Source organism: Molossus molossus, unplaced genomic scaffold (genome assembly GCF_014108415.1).
Source record: "Molossus molossus isolate mMolMol1 unplaced genomic scaffold, mMolMol1.p scaffold_m16_p_6, whole genome shotgun sequence".
NCBI classification, from domain to species: domain Eukaryota; kingdom Metazoa; phylum Chordata; class Mammalia; order Chiroptera; family Molossidae; genus Molossus; species Molossus molossus.
This window is the reverse complement of record NW_023425399.1, coordinates 6675514-6688404: the sequence shown is the minus strand read 5'-3', so window position 1 is coordinate 6688404 and position 12891 is coordinate 6675514. Positions and strand designations below refer to the sequence as shown.

General features: G+C 48.7%; 1 protein-coding gene across 2 annotated transcripts in view; it reads left to right on the top strand.

Moving 5' to 3' along the window:
* TSHZ2 (teashirt zinc finger homeobox 2) overlaps positions 1 to 12891 on the top strand; it is a 415499-nt gene that overhangs the window by 13029 nt on the left and 389579 nt on the right. The gene's annotated exons all lie outside the window — the stretch shown is intronic.

Genomic DNA, 12891 nt, shown 5'->3' with positions numbered 1-12891 from the left:
TAATAAATCAACAATTGGTGGTGGTGAGAAGGGGGTTGTTATTTTTTTTACTGTTGTTATTTTTTTTTTTAACATGGGCAGCATTTTGTTTTATTTTTTTTTAATTAATGTGCAATTGATATATAATATCCTGGTAGTTTCAGATGTACATCCTAGTTATTTGCTGTTTATGTATATTACAAAATGATCCCCACAATAAGTCTAGTTACCATCCGTCACCACACCAAGTTATTAAAATATCATTGACCATAGTCGCTGTGCTGTGCATTACATCCTCATGACTTATTTATTTATTTTATAATTGGAAGTTTGTACCTCTTAATCCCCTTCACCCATTTTGTTCAACCCTTAAGCCCTCCCTCTCCAGGAACAATCAGTTTGCTTCCTGGATCTATGAGTCTATTTCTGTTCTGTTTGTTTGCTTTGATTTTTAGATGCCACATATAAGTTAAATTATACTGTATTTGTCTTTCTCTCTTTGACCTACTGTACTTTGCGTAATATCCACTGGGTCCATGCATGATGTTGCAAATGGCAAAAATTCATTCCTCTTACTGGCTGAGCAATATTCCATTATATGTGTATACCACATCTTTATCTGTTCACCTATCAATGGATACTTAGGTTGCTTCCATATCTTGGCTAGTGTAAATATTGCTGCAGTGAACATAGGGGTGCATCATCTCTTCGAATTAGTGTTCTCATTTTCTTTGGATAAGTACCCAGAAGTGGAATGCTGGATCATAGTTCTATTTTTAATTTTTGGAGGAAACTCCACACTGTTTTCCTTAGTGGCTACACCATTTCACATTTTCATAACATAAGTGGCATTTTGAAACAAACCTTTATAATAATACAGAGTTTGGCAAACTGCCTAGCTATCTGATATGAGGTTATTTTAATGAGAAATGGAATGGAATTATCATCTTATTTTATTGTATTTAACATAAATCTTTTCTTTATTAATATTGGATGAAAATACTCAATCACATGGACTAGAAGAAAGAACTATAACATGATGAGTTTATTTCACTTGGTCAGTAAATATTCAGATATAAAGGAATTAAACTTTGCAGATAAAGTTAAGTCCTCTTTAAACACCAAACTTAAAAATCTCTGAGCCTCAGTCCTATAAAATAGGCATAAAGAGAATGCTTACTTCCAAGCACCATTATGAGGATTTAAAAATGGGTATTTGTTAAGTATTTAGAATAGTGCATAATGCTTAATAAGTTTTCAGCAAGTACTATTATCTCCCCTACCACTCTCTCCCTGGAGATAGGCATTATTAAGAATTTTGTGTGTATATCTTCCATTATTTATAGTTGTACCTGCATGTATATGTAGCTAGGAGAATTATTATACTTTTGTATATGTTTAAATTTTTTTAATGTAAATAGATTCACACTATATTTTACAAACTGTTTTATCACTCTGTTTGGGGCCCATCCAAGTATATAGGTAGGTAGGTAGGTAGGTAGGGAAAGAGAGAGAGAGAGAGAGAAAGCGAGAGAGAGAGAGAGAAGATAGATTAAAAAAATCTTTTTTTCCTTTATTGATTTTAGAGAGAGAGGAAGGAAGAAGGAGAGAGAGATGGCAACATCGATGAGAGAGAACATTGATTGGCCGCCTCCCTCATGCCTCCCACTGGGGATGGGACCCACAACCTGGGCCTGTGCCCTGACTGGGAATAGAACTTCTGGGTGCATGGGTCGATGCTCAGCCACTGGGCCATGTTGGCCAGGCAAGAAGATAGACTTTTAAAAAAAAAATAGAGCTAATTCATTTTATATGCTTTATACTGTTCTATCATAAGCATATACATTTTTACTCATTTATCAATTTCTTTGTTCATAGGCATTTAGCATATTTTAAAGTTTTCACTATTACACATAATCCTACACTGTATATGCTTGGGAATTTCTATAAGTGTCACATAAGTAATTTACATGGAGATAAACACTTGTGAAATTTTACAGCATTTAGCGAGAAAATCCGTTGAGAAAAGTAAACAACATTTAAACAGCTAATATCTCAGACTTTGAACATCGTTGTGCCTTTACTGAGACGTGCACCTCCCTAGCCTGAGGTTCAACTGGCTAATGTACACCTAGTAGGCACCTCTTAGATGTCTGCTTGAAGTAAGGAAACTGATCATAAATAAAATACGTCACCAATCCCAGTAACGAGTGAGCCTCAGCCAGCCATCAACATGGCGTGAATCCAGGGACGTCGAGAAAACTATTACTCGCTGCCTTGGGATGGGGTGGGGAACAGAGAAGGAAAGAGGAAAGCGTGAACAACAGAAAAGAAATTGCGTGTGTCCTCAGAGTTTGAAAGGGACAGAACTTCTTAGCTGGAGAGCTATCGCCTTTTGGGTGCTGAGTGTGGGTGGGTGGGGTCAGGAAAGAATTTCCTTTGTCAATGTTACAGGGTGAATCATTAACAACAGCGAGTCCCGGAGCTTGATGCGTTCGACAGTTAAAGGCACTTTAGCAAACACGTGTGAAGGTGCCCTGCCTGGTCCTGGCGGTGGAGCTATCGCTAAGACAGGACCCCAAGGTTTAGGGGGTTCATGTAGTACCAGCTGCTGTTACAATCATCCTTAGATCGTGTGTGCGCATGCATGTGTGTTTGTGCACAGATGCACGGTGGGTCTCTTGTATCGTGGGTGTGAGCTGTGAACATGCACACGTTATATGCATTGTGGATGTATGTTTCAGGTACGGCTAGATTAGGTATGTTGTGGGTGTTACTATGTATGTCTGGAGGGGTGGAGTATAGAAAGCTCACACACATGAATTTTGTGTTTGTGGTGGACAAAGTCTATGTACACGTCCATGCCAACGTGAAGTCAATGTCACAGTGTATGTCCCCAGGCAGCCTCTGGGGCGCTGCCCTGCCCTCCTGGTGGTGACCACAGACAAGAGGGAAACAGCACCACAGTTACACCGGACCCCCGGCACAGGAAAATCAGCACCCGATGGGAAGTTACCAGTGACAGATCACAGTACCCGGAAGCAGGCTCTCACCTCGTTGTAATGGCTGTTTCCTGTTCCGTGTCAGGATTCTGCTTTCAAATCAAAGGGCCATTTTGCTTGCTGCCCCTGGAACACAGTAGGTGTTTTGGTTGAATACGTGAATGAAGGATGAATGAATGAATGGCTATCTGAACAAACAAGTGGTCCTCCACGGTCCCTGGAGCCCTTGGTGTACTAAGACCCAGGTCATCTGCGCCCAAAGGGTTGACTGTAGTAGGTTCTGAGCAAAATGTGTCAGATGGCTGAATGAATGATGCCCGTTCTCGTGTGAAGGTGTGTTCATCTCAGAAGCAGGCCCGCCGTCCTGAGGAAACAGTTCCGCGTTGGGGGTTTTCTTCTTCCTCCGTGGTCCCAGGGGACCCCTTGAATACTGTCCCTTTGGTTTAATTATTGTTCTTTTGTTTGTTTGTTTGTTTGTTTTTGTTTTTTATCATCCTCACCCGAGGACATTTTTCCATTTTTTGTTCAGGTAGAGTGGGAGGGAGAGAGAGAGAGAGAAACATCGATGTGAAAGGGACACATCGAGTGGTCGCCACCCGCACAACCAACCAGGGCCAGGGACAAACTGCAACCGAGGTACGTGCCCTTAGCGGGAACCGAACCCTGGTCTCTCCGGACCGCAGGCCGACGCTCTAACCGCTGAGCCAAACCGGCCAGGGCTAATTATTGTTCTCGAAGATCAGGATGGCAGCCCTTCTGTTCACTGACCCTTCTGCACACTGCAAATGGAGACAGAGAGAGCGAGGGGGCAGTCTCTGTCATCCAGGTACCGGGACGTCCCCAGAGATCTTTTACTTGTAAAGGTGAGAGGAAGGTGGAAAAGTTGGGGTATGGGCTCCCCAGCTTGCCAGAGACATAAACCTCCAGAACCGTGTGGCTCCTTCCATAAATGTTTAATAAGTTTTATCATCTTGTGACTAAGGTTAAACAAATGTGAGTCCTTTGAGGAATTATTTACTGGAAGCGAAATTATAGCATCAACATCTGTGCTTCCAATCATTTCGATGAGGCCTAGATCAGATAAATCATGAGTAAGTCCAGCAAAATAACTTCTGTATTATCGTCCCTGGAGGAGAAGACTCGAAGCAACTCCTTTAGGTTGGTTTAGCTTTTTTTTTTTTTCTCCCCCGGTTAGATTTCTCTTTTGTAAATTAATTTCATTATCTTCAAAGAATACATCTTCACGTGTGTGTGCATGTGCGTGTGCGTGTGTGGAAAGTTACCATAAAAACATCTACAACAGAGGACTTAGAAATTTCTCTCAGGGAATCTGGCTCCTTCAGCCAACATTCTCATTGGGGAATGGGCTAACAGTTCCAATATATAACATCCATATAATTTAACCTCATAAATTTGTGGGTTTTTTTCACAGTGATGTAATGGGGAGACTGACCTGGAGTTTGTAAATGTTCTCTGCTCCGTGCATTCCCCCGGGCAACATAACATTCTAGACAGTGTTTTATGTGCCCTGATTAAAATATAACGTATTCTTGCATTTCCTGCGGACCGACCCGCCGGCATTCAGCATTCTTACAAGAACGCTAGAGGAACTCAGATATTTTCCAATGTGTGACAGTGCTCTGTGTGAGGTGTGTTCTCTCTCTCTCTCTCTCTCTCTCTCTCTCTCTCAAACAATGACCCGACTTTCCTTTGAGACCACGGTCCCCTGAGTTTACCCCACAGGAAAAGTGCTGTGCTTTGGTCTAACGTTGGAATCGGCCACGCGCTCCGATAAATCCACAGGAACGCTCGTTTGTCATCCCAGTTTGAATTCTCGGGCCTGGACTTTGAGCTGCTCCCCTGCTGTGGAGGGAAGGACTTGGACAAGTTCCTGGGGAGTCACCCAGGATAAAACAGTAGCAGCTCACACCCTCTTTATTAAAAGCAAAAAAAGAATTTTAACGAAAATGGGGGGAAAGGCTTTCTGTAGTTCTGGCCTCGTGCAAACAGAGCTGAGACCCATACAGGGTGGGGGCACGAGTCGCTTTGCAGTTGTTCGCGTGGGAAATAATATCATAATTATATGATAATACAAGAATAAACTCTGTTTCACATACTCACAACTGTAAACCTACTTTTGCCCCACCCTGTAATCCACCCAACAAACCCATCTGTGGATTGAGATGTTTTAATTTTCTATGAAAGAAACACAGAATAAAAATAAAAGGCAGCCCGTGCTTCCAGGGGAACAAAGGAAAATTTATGGGGTGAGGGTTTGAGCTTGAAACTTTGCCGGGCCAACAGCAACGCTGCCCGATAGATCTTCCAGGGTACAAAGCTCATTCCAGGAATAATGTGCAATTGCAGGAGGGCAGGAGGGCTGGAGAGATCAGACTGATGTGTGGAAAATGAGTTCCTTGAAAGGAGTGTTTCGATTTGGGGGTCGTTCTTCTATTCATTCAACAGACACTTATTAATTTCTATGATTTTCAAGACACTGCACTGTGTGCTAGGGCTACGGGGATAAACAGGGCACAGCCTAGTCTTCAGAGATTATTAATGGAGTGCCTAAAATAAAGCCAGGGAGGGAGAGAAAGGAGGTTGAATGCATGGCTGCATGGCTGCATGGATAGACGGATAAATGGATAGATGGCGGGTTTTTTCTCCTTCTCTGTTTAAAATCAGTGGATGGATAGATGCATGAATGGACACATGGATGGATGATTGGATGGATGACTGCATGGATGGATGGGTGGGTGGGTGGGTGGATAGATGGATGGATGGATGGATGGATGCATGAAGGGTTTTTTCTCTTTCTCTGTTTATAATCGATGGATGGATGGATGTGTGGATGGATGACTGCATGAATAGATGGGTGGATGGATGGATGGATGGATGGAGGGTTTTTATTTCTCTCTGTCTTTTAAACAATGTATGCATATATGGATAGATGGATGGATGGATGGATGGATGGATGGATGGATGGATGGAGGGTTTTTTTCTCTTTCTCTGTTTATAATCAATGAATGGGTGGATGGATGTGTGGATGGATGACTGCATGAATAGATGGGTGAGTGGGTGGATGGATGGATGGATGGATGGATGGATGGATGGATGGTTTTTATTTCTCTCTGTCTTTTAAACAATGTATGTATATATGGATAGATGGATGCATGGATGGATGGATGGGTGGATGAAGATGATCTGTGATTCACAAGGAACGCAAACTCATTTCTATTTGTATGTTTGTTTGCTTCTGAATCTGATTGTTTATCTGCCCTGATTTTGTCCCAGCCAGCCCCTGACCCTGGACCCAGGTCCCTTTCTTCCCGCATGTTAGCCCCGCTCCGCGCTGATGGGATAACTTGTTGTGAAGGTTTCCAGGTCTGCCCCTGGTTGGCCACGTTGAGCCCTTCACTGTTCACTACACCTGTACGGGACCAACCTTTCCTCTCTTCTGTTCCCTGAATTAAATATCATCAGACTCGTGAGCATGTACCAAAAGTCCACTTCGTGCCCGGCACTGTCCACACAGACACCTGACTTCGTTCAGCCTTCCTCTCCACTGAGGGGAGACCCACGGCTGATGTCCCCATTTTCCAGGTGAGAAAACAGACACGCAGAGCTGTTGAGTAATTTGCTCACATAGCACATACCTTCTGACACCAGGATTTAAACCCAGGTGTGTGTGAGTCCAAGGTCACACTCAGTACATCACTCTAGAAGCCAGATTTTTCTTTGGATGAATCCTGCTGCAGCCCGTGATGAATTACACACCATCTGTGTGACTTCGCTGAGCCCAGCTCCAGCACTTGGGTTACACAGACCAGAGGGCTGGGACTGGGACGGGCGTCTCTCTTCGACTCTGCCTTCCTGTCTTCTCAGTGGGGTTTACTGCACACGGTAATCACAGTGGTCACCGGGCAGCACCTGGCTTCGTGGTTCTTCAGAAGAGAGTACCGCCTTCAAAGGATCCCCAGCCAACGCCCTGGGGTTTCCATTGGCCCAGGTGGGTTTGCATGACTCTCCCTGAACCGGTCTCTGGCCCGCCTTCCCCAGGTGTGCACAGGACCTGAGAGCCGGCGATGTTACCAAAACAAGGGAGAATGGGTATCAGCCTGCCAAGTCCATAGCGTGACACTGTGTGCTCTGCAGGGTTGCAGGCGAAGGCTTTGAGCTCAGAAGTTCAAGTCCAACTTGTTATAGTCTCTCTCTCTGACTGCAGACAAGTTATTTAACCTTCTCAGTGCCAGTTTCTTACTTGTGAAAAAAGAATTCCCCTGGTAGGTACCACATGGGGTGGCCCAGTCGATTATACAGGTTGTGTATATCGTGTGCCTACCGCATGCTTGGCACATAGTAAGTGCTCAATAAACGTCAGTCAGCATGGTGGTGTGAACGTCTCCCAATGCTTAATGCCCCTGGAGAAAGAGGTCCAGTCTGTCGAGGTCTTGGTACGAGCTGCTCTGCGCCCACAGATTAGCGAACAGGCTGATGCAAGCGGGGGTGGGGGGGGCAGAACCAGCCAGGGGGTGCCAAGTCCAGCTCCTGGTGCTTCTTTTCGGTTAGGGCTGCGAGCGCCTCCCCATTTCCATCTCCCTTCGGGTTTTGATTTATTTATTAATTAGGCAAAATGGGAATTGACGAGCCTGAAATGATAAAGATGCTCACGATCTAAAAAAATGTTTTTGTACGTCAGGAGTGAACGATGTGGTGAGGTTGAACAGGAGAAAAACGACCATGTCCGTCGACCCGGCTCGCGGGAGTCCCCCCTCCCCGGGGCAGGCAGCGAGGTGGCCCGACGTGGCCTTTCACGGGGGTCGGGAACGTGGGGGATTCGTCTTCTGTCGTACGTGGGGCCGCTTCCGAGACCTGGTTGGTGGCAACGTGCTCTCTTACGGACAAGCTGACATAGCAACACGGGTGTGCGCTGGAGGCTGAGTGTGTGCTGTGCTCATGTGTGTGTGCAAGACACTCCCTGCCGCCGCCCTGGCCGACGGCTGGCGCGTGTGCCCGCAGCGGGCGCCGGGCCGCTCTTCGCTTAGCCCGAGGCGTGCGGCTCGCTCTGCAGAAGCCGTTCCTGGTTAGTAGCCCCTCGCTTCCTGCGCTCCACAGGCTGCTGGCAAAGGGAATTATACTTAATAGGAGCCACCTTTGATATAAAGCCGCAGAGGTGAGTCATTAAATGGAGCTGCAAAGCACCGGGGGCGGCTTGCAACCTTTGTTTGGGGACACTGGTAGGGAGCGGCTGGGATTGCTTACAGGGCAGCGTTTCCAGGGCCTGAATTTGTCACCTGGATTGTCTTTCTCAGACAGTCAGGAGACCTGGGAGAGAGGGGCCGAGGGGAAGGCCTCACTGTGCAGGCAGCTGCCCGGGGGCGGGGGGCGGGCTCCCCCATGCCTCGCCCCACGCAGACTCAGCATCGCCCTGACCACCTCCACGGCCGGGCACAGCCCCTGCAGGCTCGGTCCTGCCCGGAGGACGGCAGTCCTGAGGTGTCTAATCCCTCTGGACAGAGCAGCCTGGGTCTGGCACCCACAGCAACAACAAAGGCATCCCCGGCCCTTAATCCTTTAATGATGGAATCTGAGATGATGCAGTGTTTGTCCGATTTCATTTCACTCCGGTGTAGGGCTCCTACTGCATGTGGAAGATGATCTCGTGTACATGTGTACATGTATGTGAATGTAAAGGCAAACATAGATTTCTTTTTTTGCAAGCCTAGCTCAATTTAAATAAAAAAAAAATACACACGGCTGTCCTTCCCAGAGATTCTGAATTGCAACACCCAAGCCAGAGTTTCTGTGGGCAAGTGCCTGCTTCCGACGATGCCACCTAGGATGGGGCCACCCCAAGTGTCAGCAGACAGACCACTAGGAAAGGGCACCAACGGCACCTGAAGGAAGCGCAGACTCTTCCAGAGGATGGCCGAGGTCCAGGCAGAGGGTCGCGCTCAGGGACAGCTGCAAGGTGGGCTTGTCCGGGCCAGGGGATCTGGGGAACCCCCTCGCCTAACCCGCCCCTCCCCACTCCCGGGGCCAAGTCACCGCTAAAACCCTGGCATCTCCACGGAGCGTGTTAGAAATGCAGACTCCCAGGCCCTGCCTCAGACCCACGGACTCAGAACCGGCGTGTTCCCAAGATGCCCAGGGGTCCCTGAGCACATACGCTTGAGAAGAATTTGCCTACAGGCCCCTGAAGGGCAGCTCCTCCTCCCTCTCTGCCAGGGCACCCTCACATGGTCTCCTCCGGCTCCGTTCTGACCACGGTGCCCCCGCTGCCCCCCCCCCTTTCAGTCTGGCCAGCACCTTCGCAGGTTCAGGGCTTGCTCAGGGAAAGATTCTCTGGCCCTTCAGACGATGTCAGATGCGGCCCCATTCCCAGCGTGGGCCTCAGAGCACCGTGCACCTCGCCGCGTCGGTCGCTGCGGGGTTGACATTTTCTGATTCTTGGTCTGTTGGATTCCCATCCACCTCTCCCTGCCCCTCTCCCCACAGAGAGTGAGACCCCGTGAGGTCAGTCATCACGACCGGCTTAGCACCTCCATGTCCTGAGGCCCGGGATGGTGCCCAGTACTTGGTGGACATTCCAGAGATGCTCGTGCAACGAGCGTGCCCATGGTCAGGCTGGGCAATGAGGACTCTTGTAGGCGGACTGCTTGCTGCTCTGTGGATCCCTTTAGGGACTGTCAGGAAACTTCTAGAACTACCTTCTCTTTATCGAGCGTTGTCCACACATTGCGCGTTCTCCTATTTCATACACCATTTTATGCATTTTATAAAGGAGTGAATGAGTCCGAGGCCCCTGGCGGTGGTCTCAGATTAACAGCAAGGAGGCGGCAGGACCAGAGGACATGCTCCAGTGCCACTCCCAATGCCAAGGAGGCTGCAGCACGCTGTCCTTGGGCTGGCCATCCGCTTGGCTGCCCCTTAGGACACACCCTTATTCAACACGCCTATGTGTGCTGAGCACGGCTGTAGGCTCTGGGAACTACAGTGGACAACAGGTGCCAGGCCCTGCTGTCACAGGGCAGAGCCAACGTACATGAAGACACCAGGTGGTACAAAGGGCCCAGGCCAGAGATCCAGCAGGGCACAAGGCAGGGGAGGAAGAGGGACTGTCCTATTAGAGGGCCTCTGCTTCCTTCGCGGCTGTGTCCCCAGCACTGTGCTCGTGGTCAGGCACACAATAGGTGCTCATTTAACATGGGTCGTTGACTGACTGACTGATGGACTCCACTGTTTACAAAGGGGACTGAGCACGAGCGATGAAAATGGGCCCATCTGGGGATCGGCATTTCTGACCCTCTTTCTAAGCTACAGATTTGTGGTTAGAAGTATCAGCATCATCACCTCCAGAACTTTCAAGAACAACACCAGTGTTCAGCGTATTCCTTGGGCAAGTTTCAGAATCAGGGTCTCTGGAGGTGGGACTCAGCGTGAGTCTTTGAGAATAATCTTACCTGCCCTGGCCAGTTTGGCTCAGTGGTTAGAGCATCGGCCCGCAGACCGGAGAGACCCAGGTTCGGTTCCCGTTAAGGGCACGTACCTCGGTAGCAGTTTGTCCCCGGCCCCGGTTGGGGTCATGTGGGTGGCAACCACTTGATGCGCCTCTCTCGCATCAATGTTTCTCTCTCTCTCTTCCCTCCTCTCTCCCTCCTGCTAAATCCGAAGATAAATGCAAAAATGTCCTCTGGTGAAGATAAAAAAAAGACAAAGAAGAACCCACAGTTGGGTGTGACCTGCATGTGTGGAGACTATGCGCTCCGTGCAGTTGAAATAACGCCATCTGCCCTTTAGTGGGTGCCTACTGTGTGCCAGGCACAGTGCTCAGCGGCTAGCCAACCGCCCCAGGAGAGAGGAGGGTGATGGAGACAAGAACCACAGTTGATATTCACTGAGCAGCTGCTTTGTCTTCGTGACCATCCTGTGAGGTTTTTGGTGTTTTTTACGTCTCACTATGGAAATTTCAGAGACGGTCCAAATCCATATCAGATATGTGATTTTGGAGCAGGGGTTGACCAAGAAGGCCTCAGGAGCCAGAGTCAGCCCCACTCTGGTTTTTGTGTGACTTGCGAGTCAGAATGGCTTTTTACATTTTTAAATATCTGTGGACAAACACATAGAAACATACTTTCTCCCGTGTTCCACGAGTACCTACATCATAGCCTCGATTTGCCTGCGGCCTGGCAAAGCCTACAGTGTTGGCTCTTTGTCCCCGACAGGAGGGTCTGCGGGCCTCTCCGGAGTGTCATTTTCCAACCCGTGACACACACGCTAGTCCTCTGCGAGGTAATTTTAGGTGGCACAAGCATGAGTTTTTAATAGTTATGGTTTTAATTTGTTGTGCATTACAAAGGGGAAGTATAACTAGTCCATTAAAACCACAATTTCATGGGTCTTATTGCTGAATCCAACGTAAAGAGAGATAAAAAAAGAAAATGAATCCATTTGAAATCAACTTTGAAGAAAATAAGTAACTAAGAGCACAGGTCGTCTTGAGCTGAAACCGAACTCGTGACGGTGAGAGAGAAGACGCCGCCGATGCTGGTTTTCAGGGCCGGAAAGCGGGGTGTGCGGGGAACAGTGGGGGTGATGCAGGTCATTGAACTCGGGTGGGGGGTGGGCCACGCCTATGGCCCTTCCACGTTTCCTATGCTGTGTGCGTCTCAGAACCCCGTGTTTCGGGGCGCCTGGATCTCCCGGGTCTGCTCCAGCGCTCCGATTCTGGGAAGCGTTTTCCCGGGAGATCCTGACACAGGCTGGGGTTGTCCAGGATCCGTTATAGCTCAAGGCGCGGCCTTCCTGCGTTTTCCATCTGCTGACTTAGAAAGTCAGACGAGCAAAGCTCCGGTGGGTTCAGGGGTTCGGTGGGGAAGTCCCCCCGGAGCTCCAGTGCAGCCCCGAGTGGAAAGGGGAGAGCATGGGATCATTACGGTTGCTATTCTGAGACGCAGATAGCAGAGATCGGGCAGAGCCTTATGAAAAATCACCTTAAGCAACCAAGACTGTAACAACAGGAACTGTTTGGACCCCAGGGAGGCCAGGTCTGGTTTTGTAATGACAAGTGTGTGTGTGTTGGGGGGGGCGGGTGCTGGTATTTTTTTTTAATACAGATCATTTTGTCCTTCGCGGTGGAAGCTTCAGTTCAGTAGCTTTGAGACAAACAGGAAAGTCTGTGTTATTCTTTATGGGGAGCACATCAAAGGTCGTTTCTGGCAACAGTCAAAATGTCTGTCAAGAAAGGAGAAAGGATTGTGAGGTATTCATGACCTGTTTGAAGAACTGCTGCTAAAAACACATTCAAGAAGGAATAATGTTCGTTAGAAGATGAAAGGGAGATGGGAGAGAGGAAGGCTCCCTCCTTTGTCCGGGCCGAGGGGTGACGGCTTCCCACCATTTCTGACTTGTTCAGGGGTGGGGGACAACAATGACCCGTCTGACTGATCATCTTTCCAGGGAGCTGAACTCTGCCTGCTGAAACTTTTCCTGTTGCCCCCCAAAAACTAAAGCACCGCCTTATCTCCTGTCCCCTCCTTCTTAAAGGGGGCACAAGTAAAACACGTATTTAAGAGTGCGTGACAGTTCATAACGCTTTGACATTGCGTGTGCCGCCCGATCGCGTCTCGTCAGTGGTGTCGTTGTTCCCGAGTGGCGTGGCTGTGGTTGCGAGAAGCCTCGTCCAGCGTGGCGCCCGGCCCTTCCTGGATGACAGTTCCCCGCGTGGATGGAGAACGGGCGAAAGAAGCCCCCGTGACCCTGCTCTCGGGGTCGAAAGGACGTAGAGAGGGAAACGGAAGTTGTCAACACGGGAACCAGGTCCCGGCGAGGCTGAGCTGGGGAGGAAGGCGGATCGTCCTTCTCACCTGAATTCTCGTGACATCTGTGTGCTACCAGCGGGAGCCAGCGT